The sequence below is a fragment of the Empidonax traillii genome, unplaced genomic scaffold (genome assembly GCF_003031625.1).
Source record: "Empidonax traillii isolate 1590-97213 ecotype Southwest subspecies unplaced genomic scaffold, ASM303162v1 scaffold360:size843394, whole genome shotgun sequence".
Lineage (NCBI taxonomy): Eukaryota > Metazoa > Chordata > Aves > Passeriformes > Tyrannidae > Empidonax > Empidonax traillii.
Window position 1 is genome coordinate 360,952 of NW_020955553.1, and position 16,057 is coordinate 377,008.

Sequence of the window (16,057 nt, forward strand, 5' to 3'; positions counted from 1 at the left end):
AGGGAAGGGAAGGGAAGGGAAGGGAAGGGAAGGGAAGGGAAGGGAAGGGAAGGGAAGGGAAGGGAAGGGAAGGGAAGGGAAGAAAATATGATCATTAGCCCATGAAAGTGTGTGGGGACTTAGATTACAAAGAGCCTTGAAATACAGCAGCAAAATCAAGAATAAGCATACGACCATAATTCAGCTTTCCGTGAAGACTCTGTAATCAGTCTAGATACTGAGTTATCAGGTTATTGATTCCAAGCTAACTTTCTTCTTAAAAATGTCATGTACTTGTTTGAAACATTAACTTGCTATCATTGCGTGTAAACCCTATATATTTCTGTTAAAATTGTGCCACTTTGACACCTTGCAGAACATGTAATTTCACTACTTCATGCTCCCAATCTCCCTTGACTGGTTCTGGCTAATTAGCTAGGTTCATCTCTTGTGATTTGTCGTTACCATGTGGATCCCAAGCAGCACCATCGGGATCACCAATGGCGGGGACAAGAATGAATCATGGAATATGTAGTCCAGGCAGAGACTACCCTACAGTGAAGGTTGCAAGCCTGAAGTACTGACCTATCATTGCCATGAGGCCTTATGTCAGTATTTCCATAGGGAATTATTTTCTTTCTCAACTGAAGTATTTTGGGGGTTGATTTCTTTTCATCAAAATGTCAACATTTAACACATATAATGTCAATTTTCTAGCCGTTCTACAGTAAATTGGACCAGATATAAATGTATGTGTATCTCCTCTATTTCTCCATACTAGCTCTTTTTTTCAATGAGAAATTATGGAAAAAAGTGAAGATGTGTCAGAATCTATAGGCTCTAATAGTGGGATTCATCCACAAAATACAAAAATCTATAACTGAGACATCTACATCTGAGGTTGTCACCCTGAACTCTTTTCATAATCAATGGAGAGAAATAGTCACCTTAGGGTGTGATTCATCTCATCCTGAAATAGATGGCTAAAATAGGTCAGCTGAATCATGTTTTAAAAGCACCTCGTATTCTCCATCAGCATTAGAGGGAATCTGTGGTGACAACTTCAGACACTGAGAGCTCAAGTTAAATAAAATTACTTATGCCTTAGGAGTCCATAGAATTGTTGTGCATAAACTTGTCCTTTTGCTCCATAATTTCACCTTCATTTTGTGTTTCATTTTGTTTCCAAACATGCAGTGAGTTTTTCTTTTCCCCTTCCTTCCTGTTATACCAATCTTTTTAACCTTCATTTTTTCCAACCTACATTGCCTTTTTCTGTTCCTCTCGTCATCATAAAATCAGATTTTAAAACAGCAATTTTAAGCCAGTATCTGCAATAAATAAGTGCATGCCATATCACCAAAACTGAAGTTCGGCAGTACTGCCTACATTTCTTGTTAGTCTCACCACTAGTCTGTGGTCTTTTGAAATATAAGCCCTGTAACCAAATTATACCAGTTGTCTGATATAGGAGGCCAGGATCAGACAAAATATATTATTGTGGGTTTTTTCCCCTCTGTGGACTGCACAGCAACCTTTAATAAAGGGTGTAGTTTAAAATAATAACAAATTTCCTATTTCTCTGTACCCATCTGTGGATGCCATGAATTACAAAACTGTTCTCTTTGACTCCTTTGCTCACATATGAAGCAAGGGGTTTTAAGTAATTGCAGTTGATTAGGAGTGAAGACTGCAAATACAAACTCATATAAATAATAAAGCTAGTAGGTGGTACAGTCAACACAATCTTTCTGCATTTTGCCATATCACAATGCTAAAAGTACATGCCAGAGACAAAGATATCTCTTTCAAACTCTTCTAGAAGTGATGTGTGAAAGAAAGTGTAAACTAAACAGTGGTTGCAGATCTTTTCCATTAGTTTCTCCAACATGGAGCATTGCCTTAGCAGCATCCTGAAAGAAAGCAAACAGCAATAAATCTGACTTCCCTCTGGGTAGACCCTGCAAAGGGATATAAAAGAGTTAGGGATGGGGTATGAATTTCACTTCAATGCACCAGTAATCTGATTGGGCTAAATCTGGGGTGGAAGACTCAAGTTAACTCCCAGCTACATACTGCAGGTTTTCAAATTTTCATAGTGTAAGAAGCAAAGAGGAACTCTTAGATCGTCTAATCTACTTTCTTCTTGATCACAGGCACTTATCTTTCACACAGTTATCCCTACCTTGAGCCAAATAGTTTCTCTGCAGCTAAAGTATATCTTCCTGAGAGTCATCTAATCTTGATTCGAAGATCTCAGGAGATGGAAAATCCACCACTTCCCTCTATAATGTGTTCTGATAGCTAATAGCTATCAGCATTAAAAGTGTGTGCCTTATTTCCAATTTGAATTCATCTGGCTTCAGGCTCCAGCCTTTGGTTCTTATTATACCTTCCTCCACTAGATTACAGAGTCCTTTCATATCCATTATTTTCTGCCTGAGAAGGTATATATGCCATAAGCAAGTCACCTCTCAATCTTCTGCTTCATAAACAGAAAGATCCAAATCTCTCACCAGAAGGCATTTTTTCCTATTTTTAAAACATTTCTATATTTCTTCTCTACTCTTTCCAGTAGCTACACTGTCCACTGTGTCTTTCTGAAAATGAGGACTGCAGAGTTGATGCAATGTTCCAGCATAGTCCTCCACTGTCCTGCAGAAGATCAGCTCTTCTTCTCCCTCAGTGATCATTCAGCATCATGTCAGGGTTTTTCTATATCATCCCATTCTGAGGTATTGTTTGGTTGCTGATCTAGTATGAATTTTCTGTATTTTAAGGCACCCTTTCCAGTTATTCAGTTCTGTGGTTTTCATCTTCATTTCTAGAAAGGTAAGAAAGGATTGGACTGTTATTAAAGCATCCTATTTCTAATAATCTAGTTTATTTAGCAATCTTTTCCACCTCCACAGCATTCTTTTTGTTGTTTTACCACTGAATTATCCATTAATTCTTCAAGGAGCAATTCTATGCTGACTTCTGGACTGTTAAAAAAACACTTGCAATTATTCCTCTGGTACCAGTTTTTGTGAAATCAGGGGAGAAACATCCCATGTCATCTTTGCATTGTTTTGCATAACAGTAGCAGCAGGGGAAGGGGTCTGACAAGTAACACTGTCTGATTACCTTCTATGGCATTCCTTATATGTCGGGACTTGTTCAGAATTATCATCAATATACTGTCCATTTTTCCAGCTGCTCTTAGGAATTCTTATGTTCTGGTTATCCAGTACTGCTGATTTCCGAATGTTAATCACTAGTTTTTGTTGTTCAGCACCCTCTTTGATTACTAGTGGGGAATCCTCTTCACTATCCTTATGCAATACCAGTAGGGCTGAACTTTTTTCCTCTTGGAATGGCTAAGTCATCTGAAGACGTTAGTTTTGATGTATCTAAAAATATTGCAGAATTCAGGATGAACTGGATCAACAGTTGTAAGGCAAACAGGTATAGCAGGAATTAATTATCATGCCAAAACCAGTAAGGAGTATGCTTTCTTACACTTTTACTTCCATATATACCAGTCACCTGTGAACTGGGAAAGTTCAAATATCCCTCTTCTCTGGGAATAAGGGTCCTGTTCTCTTGTCTCACAGAAAATAGTGTAAGCACTGAGATAAAGGAATCCTGTACTGAATAACTTCTGAAGTTCCACCACGTTTTCTAAGAACCTAGATACATATTTGGCTATTAAGATGAAATCCAAATGCTCTTTAAAATGCTATTTTTCTACGTGCTGAAAATATAAAGAAAAATAAATCTGTTCATATTTACCTGAAATGAAAAATATCATTTAATAAAGAACAGCAACAAAAAAAATTCAATTATTTGTACAACACACACCTAAGTATATAATTTTAATTTTTCAGATTCAAACCAGAATTATTTATTAAGAAGTTTAAATTTTCAACATCACAGTGAACAGCTTTACCACCTCAATCTTCTGAAAGTTCTGCAGTATATGTAGAATATTTTCTTTGAGTAAAAATTAAAACCACCATCCTGTTTATAACTATGTTTGGCATATATTTTTACTTGTTTCCTCCAGATGTTTATATTAATTTTCAGGTTCTACTGGGATAGATATAGCTTAGGTCCATGTTACATTCCATTACAACTCAATGTCTTCAATTAGTAATGTCATTTGGGATGATCCGTCTACTCTTCAACCAAAGACAGTACCTACTCTACCCATGAGACAGAGACCTTCTCTGTTTCTGCATCTCGTTGGTCTAAAAGAATAAGGTCCCAGTGCCCCCTCAGTGTTGTTCCATAACAGTAAAACCTTCATCCTCAAATGTGTTGTGCAACCAAGGCTTCAACAAGAGTGTTTTTTGTTTCTTGCTTTTGGGATCAGAAAGATTTCCCAGAAGGTCGTATTTGTAACCTTCTTCACAATTGTTTGACCATAATTTCATCTGCTATTTCATTTTATTCTGGTGAATACAGCATAAGTATAAAGATTTACTGTTTGAGTTCATAAAGCTCCCCAGTCTTGGTATGGTTAACTTGTGTCTTGCTCTTCAGCAAAATAACAGCAAAATGTCTGCAGCTGATCTGAGGCAATATACAGCAGTGCTTCTAGCCTGTGTCTAAACCATTAATTAGAAGAGGTTCAGGAACTGTTCTTTTCCCCAGAGTCTAATGGTACCAGTTGGTGACGTCTACGCTGTTTATGACTTTTCCTTTTCTTGGGGGACAGATCTGTCTTTGAATCACCTTCATAGATATTCTGCCAACAACTGAGCAGTGTAGACCTTCAGTGTGATATTTTCAGGACCGCAAAACCCCATCCACACTGTGTCTAACTATTAACACACACTCAAAATTCATTAAAGCCAGCCACCATAAGTAAAAGCTTACTATTTATTTAGCTATCTAATCTCCTTTTTTAGAGGGTGTTAATTTAGGCAACTCAAAATTCATACCTTAAATTACTCTGCTGAACCACCTTCATATTTTTTGATAACCTATGACTTAGATTCTTTAACACCCTCTTTTATCGAGGGTAAGGCTTTTGTCTCAGTGTCATTATTGAGCTCCATTGTTTCAGTGGCAGAAGAAGTCTTTAAACAGAGAAACCTGACAGGATTCAGTTTCAGACTATCCTTAAAATAGGAGGCTTCCAGTTGAACCCCAGTCGAAGGAGCACAGATTTGAGCCACTGCATTAATTGCTGAGGTGCTCTCCTAGAGTAGGAAGAAGCATCCTCCATGGTCAGTGACTCTGGGAGCCCAGCTGAAGCAATGAGCCCTGCATCACCACCCAGCACTGCCCAGTGGAGATTTCCTCAGCTACCTGGAAACCTCCCAGCCCAGGTGCCTGAAGGTAGAGATTGTGAATGGCTTCCATTTTGTGGGAGAAACTAACTAACAAACAAAACAATAAAAAGAAAACTAACATGCAGTTTAAAGACCTTTTATCCTGGGATGGCTGCATATTCAGACACTGACAGCTTCCTCTGAATTATGCTGTACTACAGCCCCAGACAGAAAAGTGAATTAGATAATAATGACAATCAGAGCCTGTTTAAATGCCCATTTCAACTGAAATAAATACTGCACGTACCAAAGAAAATATTTAGGATAGAAAATTTCACCTGTCTCTATTCTTAGGTAATGTAATAGCCATAAATGCATATACTTAACTAAATAAAATTGTTATATACCACCTTCCTTCTTATGACATTTATCACAAAAAGCTACTCAGTGCAGTCCAGTACTATGCTAGGGAAATGAGAGGAGCACTTATTCCTTCACATTAGTTAACATGTCAAAAGCTTTTTATCTCAAAGATGTTAAATGGTAAGAACATTGTGTTTCAACTTCTGAATTGTCATACATCAAAGATTTTAGAGGACTTCTTTTTTAAATTGACAGTTGTCATTTAATATACAGTATGATCCAAAGCATATTATTTCTGAATGTTACCAGGGAGATTTCATTGGCTTTTGTGACATTTCCAGTCTTTGGTATAATTGGCCAACAGCTTTTTTAACCTAATGTCTTTTAAGAAATAGTGTACCTAGTGGTCTGGGGCATCACATCTACTGTTTTCTCTTTTCTTTGTTGTCCAAAAATGTTACCGTAATGATAAAAAGTGACATTATTTTAAAAGATAAGAAACACCAAAATTATTTTCTGTCTGACCTTTACAGTTACCAGAACAAGCGGCTTCTGTTAGCAAAATAGTTCAAGCTTTTTATTACAAAGGATATTTGGCAGTATTCCATAAGAAAAAAAAAATACGTATAGTTCTTGTCAGGGGAAGTCATTAAGCCCTCTCTCCTTATGCCAGGCTAACATTCTAACAAAAATAAAATTCTGGGTATTTTAAGGCAGAGGAGGAAGTTGACTGTGAGAGGCAGGGATATTTCACATAACGCTCTTTATGAGTACACTAGTGTAGTTTTATGTCTTCGACTGCACCACTTTGAAGCAAATACATTGGCTTTACCCAAGAGTTCAAGGAGACTTTGGTGACCTTCATTTCCCAGCTGCACATTTATGTATTCAGAGTTTTCCTCTTCACCCTGGTCTGTTGTATTTTTAGACTGATGCTCCTTCTTTAGGGGAGGCTGGGAGGGAAGAGAGAGAAATGACCAAATGCCTCAGTGTGGCTAAATCATTATATTTGTGATTTTTTAAATAATTACAGCTACTCCTCATCCCTACTGTTTTTTTTTTCCCAGGTAAAGGCTTATGAATCAATTCTTAGCTCCACTCCATACCTCTCATTGTTGATTTTACAGGTTACCACGGAGAGGTGGAAGTGCTTGAGATCTCAAAGACTCATCCACAGATCTTTTTAACCACTGTTGTTGTTCCTCTGGTTCTTCAGTCCAAATAAGGATGACATATGTCTTGCTTTTAGCTCACACGACAAAGATATGACATTGTTGTCACCGATGCTTAAGAAAAACTGTATGAGTCACGTTACAATAGCAACAAAAGTTAGAACAAAACCCTCTTTCTTGTTGAAAGAGTTTGCTGGTTTACTGTCTTTTGCTCAGCTGGTGGTACTGAACACAGCCTGCAAATGGATGAAATACATTTTAGGCGCATGAAAGCAAAAATACTATTTAAAAACATAAGATTCCTTTAGGAAAATAATTGGAGGCAGCTATAGTCATTAACTCTGGAATACGTAATTCTTCCCACGATTCTTAAATATAAATTGAATGCAGTTGCATGCCACAGTATTAAAAAATATATGAGTTAAATATCTTTCTGCTTCAAAGATGAGTGGTCTAAACCCTGAAAAATTACAGTATATGCAAATGAACATAAAGGACTGGCTTTACTGACCATTTCTTTGTGTTTGGGGGATAGATTTCCGCATGGCATAATATTTCCACTTGCATTGGTTTCCTGGCATGAAAATGTTTATTGCACTCATTAGCTAAGAGGATGTCGGCACTGGTCCAATGAACACAGATCTGCCTTCTGATTTCAGCCATTAAATTGCAATGGGATTCATAGGCTTAACATTGTGGGTGTGAGAATAATAAAATGGAACTCCATCTTTAGCCCAGTTACCATGGATGCAGTTAAAGGTCATAGTGGCAGCTGCTAACTAGTTGCCTTTTTAGCTGTATTTCCCCTCCTGCTATGTGTTTTTGTGTACCTTAGTTTATGCAAGTGCGCCTTAGAGCAATTCCACTTCCTTAACTTGGTATGTAGGTGTCTTCCTCAACATGATGGGTGCATTCCCATAAATATAGTTGTTACGGGCATCCCTGTATCGAATTATTTGTGATTTAATGAAAAATGAATGCAAAGACCTTAGCAAAAACAAACAAACAAACAAACAAACAAACAAAAAAGCGCACCACCACAAACAGAAATGCAGCCTGCTCAGCACCCCGAATTATTTGTATTTTCTGCACTCTGCTTCACATTCCTAACTGGGGGGGGCAGGGGGAAAGAAAGAAAAAAAGAAAGAGAAAAGCCCTATGTATAGTGAATTCCCATCTCCGTTTAAACTCATAATGGGTTCAGGCACTGAGGCATTCACAATGTGGAGCATCAACTACTACTTCTCCATTTGGCCCAAAGTCCTAGGAGTTAATTCCCTGTACTGCATGAAGTGTCAGAGTAATTACCGCTGATCAGCCCTATTTCTCAGCATTCTGTCCTGCTTTGAGAGGCACCCTGTTTATTGATGCACCGCCACCTCATCACAGTGCTTTCATTCAGGCAAGCTGCTTAATCGAAAGGGCTTGGACAATGCAGGATTTTCAAAGAGAAGTGGAAAAAAAATTAAAAGTAGCCAAGTAAAATAAAGTGAATGGTAAAGAAACCTGAAAGCTCTACAAAATATTTCCTTATGTCAACACTTCATTTCAATAGATTTTAAAACTCTTGTTCATTTCCAAAAGAAGGTACTGTGAGTCTTTTCTGAGGTGACTTAACTACATGATCACATTTTTTGAAGATTTTTAAGAACACAGTACTGGAAGCCCTCCTTGAGGAATGTTTATCAGGTTTTGTTCTGTTTATATACAAGCAATGACAGCGTCAACTTCATGAACCACAATACAAAGAAACATTTTTTAAAGTTTTTGCTTCTCTGTTTTAAAGACACATTCATATTACTTGTCATTTCACCAAATGAATTAAGTACTATTTGAACCAAGTATTTTGGCTCCACACAAGGGTGGCTTCTGGTTCTCTTTGGCAGAATGCAACTTCGTTCATTTTTATTACAAACACAATATGAAAATTTTAATTTTAATATAGTATGTAACTATGATGGCTTATGGATAAAGCGTACACTGTGACTAATTCATGCTCCTTCTCTCCTTGAACTTCTGTGAATTTTAGAGAGTGGTAGAAAGTTTCACAGAATTCCTTTCAACTGAAATATTATCAGGCTTTGAGTGTTTGTTAGAAAAGATAGATTCATTTGGGCTAGCATTTTCACCTAGAACTCAGTGTTTTCCTGGATTAAGTTGTTTTTGGGTACTTGTAGGTCTGTGGCTACCTAGACTGTAATAATTTTTTAGTCAGTTCTGGTTTGCCTGTAGGAGTGTAATAGATTGCCACATGGAAGAGGAAACAAACAGGTAATGACAAACATAAATGTAAACAAACTGGTTATCTAACTATTTCCTGAGATTCTTTTAATGACATCACTCCCCTCAGTGGCATTGCTTCATTAAAAAATAATGTTTCATAAGTTGTTCAGTTGTGTTGTTGAAAATATCAGAATAAGACTGCTACAAGTATTCCAGTGTCCTGTTTTACTGTTTCCTCCACCATACTTTAAATCTGCGAATTTCTTCTTGTGCCTTGTTTACTGTTGATATTTTCTGGCTGATTGGATAGGAATGACATTTTGACAATTTACTGTAGCAGTAAGCACTGTACAAACAAAAGGTGCTGATGAAAACTCGGAACCCATTATTATGTAAATTATGGCTGACTAACACAGATTCCATCTCCCAGTCACCATCATTGAGACCAGTTTTACTCAATGATAATAATTTTCATGATTGCAGTCTTCAGAGAGATCAGAAATATGCTCTAGCTGTTGCATTTATCTACAGCGGGTACTTGACCCTTAATTAAATTCTGAAACTTTTTATATAATAAGGTAAAATACAGCTGACACTTCTATTCAAACAAAGAGCATCAAACATAGATCTACCAAATAAGATAAAGGTATTTCAGACTTACCTTGTTGTAATGCTAGCAAACATGAAGACTACAACATCCTTTGAAAGAGAGCTTTAAGTTTAAAATACTAAAAAAAAAAAAAAAAGAAAGCATTCTGTTGGGCAATTTGAATGTTGCATTTCAGTGCTGTGTCTGCTGAATGCTGGGCTTGCTCTGCAGAATGGTCTTGAACTTTATATTAAAATATGCATGACAGGAAAAAAAAAATGAACAAGCTTTGAGTATATAGATGATGTTGCACCCATATATTATTGAAGTAATAAGTGCAAAAAGATTATAAGGTAAAATAATATGCTAGCTAATGTTCATCATCAAGTTTTATAAGAGAACACTCTCCCAAATCTTGAAAACTCTTCTTTATAAAACTGTTCCTCCTAAAAACAGATTAGAAGCAACTCAAGGTGCTGCACTACTGAGCTAGTGTTCTGCTGCTAACAGAAACAAAAATGATTAAACACTGTACAAAAAATTAATTTGGCATATGTCTATGTATATATGTTTCAAAAACAAGACTGAGGGAAAGGGAAACGCTGCAGAGAAAAAGGGAATGAGGCTTTTCATTCAATATTTACATTTTTTTAAGACAGCTCTTTAAGCTTTTGGTATTTCTTTCCTCTCTCTCCTTCCCATTCCAGTTTTCCCCTCTCTTCCCCACTATCCTCACCAGTTTCTCAAATGAGAAAACAGCCAGTCCAGATAAACAATAACAGCCCCAGTAAGCAGTGACAGTCAAGCTAAAACAGTAGAATATCATAAAAATGTACATTCAGTATTTCTTTAGACATAGTACTTTCCTAAACTGTCAGTTCATAGAACCAATGAGCTAAGAAAAGTAATTACTTAAGTGGATTTCATGAAGAGTAGAAAGATGATTGTGCCACATTAAATAACGATTGTATCCTTAATGATGTGTTGGACTATAATACAAACATCCTTCTGCCATTATATGCAGTACAATATACCTTTCTAATTACTCTGGTGGCTTCCTCTTCCTTTATTAAGATGCTACTCTTTCAGAGACTATACAAGTATTATATGAGCTTTTTTTAAAAAAAAATACAGGGAGTGCAGCTGCATGGTCATTGATAGATTGGTTATAAATTAGTGACAAAATGTATATGAACGGAATAATTCTTTTATTCCTTTTTTTTCCCTCATGAATTATGATTCTTTTTAGACAAGATTTAATGAAATTTAGAAAAATTACTTCTTCATGGTTTTTTTGGCATTTCTAGACATGTAAGGACTATAGTAATCCAAGTCTAGATAATTAATAAGGTGGATTCAAGGCACTATGGCAAATATGCGAAACAAAGCTAGAATGGGGTTGATAATTTGGTATTATTAATTTCAGTGATTTCTTACTTATAGCTTGTGAACCCTTGGGGATCCTTGAGGTTCCTGTCAGTGGTCCCTGAAAAAGCAGTTTTATTATCTAAAAGCTTAAATATATTACATGGGTATTCCTATCCAGTAAAAATATTTTTAGATTGTCTCCAAATTCAAAAAGGTTAAAAATCACCTCTCCATTTCATTGCTTATATTCTGATCCCTTAGAGATGGAAACCCTATACTCCTTAGCACAGCCTTGTATAAATCAATATGGTTTATATGATTTCTAGAGGGTTTTTTGTACACAGTCTAACCATTCATTAGACTTGATTTCCTAACATTCTGTCAGCACACAGATTACTTGGATCCAGTTAAAGTTTGCACACATTAATAGTCTCGCTGAAGAAAAAGGAAACATCTTTTATGTGGAAATTCTTCTAAATGTATAAAGGGACTGAAGAACTGGGGAAAAAAATAATCTAAAGATTGGATAATTCCGGATTCTCTATCAGAGCCTCACTTAACTGTTACAATGGAATTTTTCATGCAAGACCAAACTTGAATAAGTGAACAAAATAAAACCTGCAAAATATTCTCCTCCTCTGTTGTCTCTTACTAGAGATGCACCCCTTTAACTCATAAGTCATGTTCTTCTGTTATCAATTAGTACCATTAATAACAATAATTCTATGAAAAGTTCAGTCTACTTTTATGCACATTTCACCACAGTCGCACGTTAGGGAATTTTAGCTAGGAATTCTATCAGTAAAATCAATGCAATTTTTTCAAAGTTCATTACCACTGTTGGGTGACCTGGAGTTGTCTTAGATGAAAGAGAACAATATTCTGGTTTTCAAAATCAGGTTTGAACCTTTTGAAATATGACAATAAAAAGAAAAATATGTCATAGCATGACCAAACTATTTCACAGTTCTCATCAATTGTGAAAAACTTCATCTCACATTTTGTGAAAAACTCAGAAACATTGTATAGGTTGTTTCATATCTGACTATTCACATATCATCAAAATAAGATGAGACAATATCCATAATTTGAAATAAAATCCATTTACAAAATTCATCTGCAATTAACATAATCCATATCCTACTAGCAGCTCTGCAAGTACATATTTTCTCTTTAGTCCCAAATTCTTACTGACACAGTAAGAGCTCTGTGCTTGGATCGTGTGCTGGGCAGAATTATGGGAATCTTTATAAACTCCCTGCTGCACTACTTGGTTAGCTCAGTTCAAGATTAGTAAATGGTCCTTGGAAAGTAAGCAGAGTAGTTTCCCTGTTACTGTATTAGAAGGGTATATACATAGCCACATATTCTTCTGAAATCAGTCATATGAAGCCTGAGCCAAAAAAAAAAAAAAAAGGTGTTGCCTGGTGAAACTGCAACTAAGTGAAATTTTTGTGCTGGGTGAAAAAGTAGCAGCTGGGAATAATTTGTCATTCTTACCAGCACTCATTATCACCTGCAGAGTATCCATTACTCAGTACTCCCCAGAACTGGGTCCACTGTGAGGTGACAAATTCTGTTGCTCTGTTTTGTGGGAGAGAAGGGTGGAACAATCTTCTGCTTTGTTCTGAAGGTTAGCACTTATCTACTCAGATTAGCTCAAATCCAAGCATATTAGGTCTTGAAAAATGAATAAATTAATGAAAATTTGTTGCTTATGGCATTTTTCACTGTTTTTAGGAGAAGAAGTACTGCTGGGAAAAGAAGAAAAACATGAAACTGGACAAAGATGGTTGCATAAATGATCCAGGTACACTTTATAACTTATAATTGTCACGTCATATCACAGATCTTTCTGCCTGCCAGAGATGATGGTGAGTCAGTCCCTCTTTATGTTTGTGAAAAGTTACTTCTTCCCATATTAATAGCTCATGCATGAGAAACATATAAGTTATATCTGAGACACTGAGAATACTGTTCAGTAGGAAACTCAACTGTGTCTAGGCACCTAAGTGAAAATTTCCAGTCTTAGTAGTCCCCAGTCAAAGGATAGTGCCCAGATTCTGATGGCTTGATTTTCACCAGAATGTCTAATATTTCTTGTTATCTGAAGCTCTTATACTTAGAATATACCTAGAAGTTTCTGTGTAAAAGAAAATAAATAAATAAAATTATTTACTCAATTTTCTCTTTCTGCTGGGTTAAGAAACCATCTTTGGCTTTCAGGTGCTTTTCTTATTGTAGATTATCTCCAGATGACATGAAATAGGCTAAAGATAAATCTCATCTACTTCCAAAGACTGGCATTCAGTTTGCTCTAGAACAGCATGAATGAGGTTGACATGGAGGAAAAAAATTCCTGAAACTGTTCTATCTACTTTTACTTACTAAAAAAACTGATTGCTTACTGTGGTAGTGGCAGTGTAGGATGCAGGTAGGGATGCAGTTTCTGCATGCTCAGCACCTGCCTTCTTGAGGGCCACTTCTGCTTATTTCCATAATCTCTGAAGCTGGTCAGATCAGTGCTGGGAGCCAGTTCTGGCTTTGCAAGGACCCAGATTAGATCTATTTTATAGACAGGCTTCTTGATGCTTAAAAGTCCTACATAAATTTGATCATGCAAGCCAGCCTTGAAAGCTAAGAATCAGAATGCTTTATTGCAAAGGATGTAGCAATTTTTTTTTTTTTTTATCAAAGACCTTGGAATAACTGTACCCACCACCAGCTAGTCTTGGCAACAGCTCTGCCACATGGAAAAGTCACCTTATCAACATTATAAAGAAGGGAAATCAAGCTTACCTAAGATCATAGGGCAAGGTGCTGTAGAGGTAAAAAGAGTACCAGTGTTGGAAATCTGTATCTGAAGCACAAGTTCATTATTATCCCTCTGAAAGGGAGATTACTATGATAATATGAAAAAGCTTTCTGTTTGGGATGGAATTTGCAAAATTCACCCTTAAAGTATGCTTGCTGCTTGGGCAGTACACATCTACCATGGTATGCAGGTCTTCCTCCCCTCGTAAATGGGTGGAGAACTACAGCTTTACATGTCCCAGAAGTGCATGACGTTTAGAAAGTAGTAGAAGTATAAAACTGGACTTTTAGTGAGACTTTTCACCTCAGTTTTATCCAAATATCAGGAAGCTGATTCTTCTGGCCCTCTAAAGGCTGTTGTTGCCTGTTGCATTCCATTGCCTGCTCCTCAGTGCTGGTCCTAAAGGTGCTGTGAAGGTTTTGCATCCACCTTCGACTGAGTTGGACTTATGAACTGGAACTAAGATCAGAACTGGCAGCTAGGCTTGTGCCAACTTGAAGTTTTATTTATTTAATCATTTCACTGCAAGGTAGACACTGTGCCTGTGGTTTATACCTTTAAAATCAAATAAACTATTTATATATAGTGAAGAACTGTAAAACACATAGACCTTATTCACTAATATTTTTATGGTTTCTTTACACTTGACAAGTAAAGAATTTGTGAAAGTGTTTTTTTGTACCCAAGTCCCACAGGATTCTTGGGGTAATTTTTGGTTGAATTAAGAAAAGGTGCAATCTAGATTGTCAACACAAATTTAGCTCTTGTTTTTCCTTAATATGCAGCATGAACCCTTCTGAGTGAATTTTTAATACGTATTTTTTATGGAATGCATTTGATGAAAACTTAAGAAAATACCATCAACTTTTATCTATTTAACATTTTCATGTTATTAAATGAGAATACCTCATGTGAATTTCAGGTCAGAGTGGAAATATAAATTAGCTACTGTTTTCCTTCCCCTCCTGATAATATTGTTTTGTTTACATCACTATGCAAAGATTTATGCTAATTTTCTTGCCACACCATATCCATTATATCTTAAAGAGAAAACACTCTAATAAAAATTCTCAAAACAGCTATTACTTGTAGGAAAGGAAACTAAAGGTCTGCAGTCTTTCAAAGTGTCATTGCCACTAACTCGAGCTTCACAGAGGAAGAAATCAGAACTGTTCTTTCATAGAGACAAATTACAGTGTGCTCCAGATGAAGCCAGCAAAGCAATAGAGAGGCTGCAGTTCGCATTCTAGCTCTCATGTGATATTTTAATCCTGTGAACAAGGGGCTCATGGATGTTTTTGCTACTCATGCTGACAGTTTGTCAGGTCGCTCCTGCACACACCTTTACAGCTGCAATTCCTGCTGCATATGTTGCAGGACATGTGGAAAGCCATTAGCTGTTTCAGTCTGCATCACTGTCATTCTAAAGTACAATCTTGCCTTGCACTTTGCACTACGAGGGCTAGGAAACCAGTATCTTTCATAGTAATGACTTCCAGTTTACAGCCTTCATTTGTTATATTTCCTCAATAGCTGTTGTGTTGAGATTAACTGCATAAATGGTCTGCAGCTGGCTGTTATGAATTAAGGGAGTTTAATCAAAGTATTTCTAATGTACAGCATAATGATAATACATGGGGGAAGTACTATTTAAGAGATAATGATGGCTTCAGAAGATCACTGTTGTAATGTTTAGTGCATATGCCTTCAGCATTGAATTTGTTGTTGTTCTGAATATGCTTAATGGATCAGTGAAAAGCTGCCTAATGTGGGATTGTTTGATGGGGCTGACAGAGCTGGAATTAGCCCATTGCTGTTTACTGCATACAGCCATTAAGATTAATTGCTGCCAGATAATTTTGACTGTTTTTATCTTCGGGAAAAAGTGTCACTAATGGGTTTATAAATTGGTTCACTATTACTAATAGTAAGGCCAGTGTAACAGGAGAGGATGTCAGCAGCTAATTCTAAAGATAAAGGTAAAAAGTATGAAGTACTATATGACTTGCTAGTTTTAAGGGATAATGTTATCTAATAACAGACAGACTGATATATGATGCTCATTAATGCTATTTCCCAGGCTTTGGGTTGAACCTAATAGATGCTAATAAAGTCTTATTTGATGTACCATTAAAAAGCTCAATCTGTTTTCTGCATTAATGCACAATGTTGTTTATCACATTTTCAGTGACTAAAACCCAAACCCTCAATCTGTTACGTAACTAAACAGTACCAGGCTAGTTATACCTATTTTTGTCTTTGTTTAGAGATACAGAAAAATTTATAG

The 16,057-nt window shown here is 36.5% G+C and overlaps 1 long non-coding RNA gene across 1 annotated transcript in view; it reads left to right on the plus strand.

Annotated features, from left to right (window-relative positions):
• Window positions 1-16,057, plus strand: part of LOC114061794 — a 160,579-nt gene that overhangs the window by 36,622 nt on the left and 107,900 nt on the right. Inside the window, exon 4 of the long non-coding RNA XR_003572226.1 lies at window positions 12,699-12,765. This is a non-coding gene — a long non-coding RNA (uncharacterized LOC114061794). The remainder of the gene's footprint in view (window positions 1-12,698; window positions 12,766-16,057) is intronic.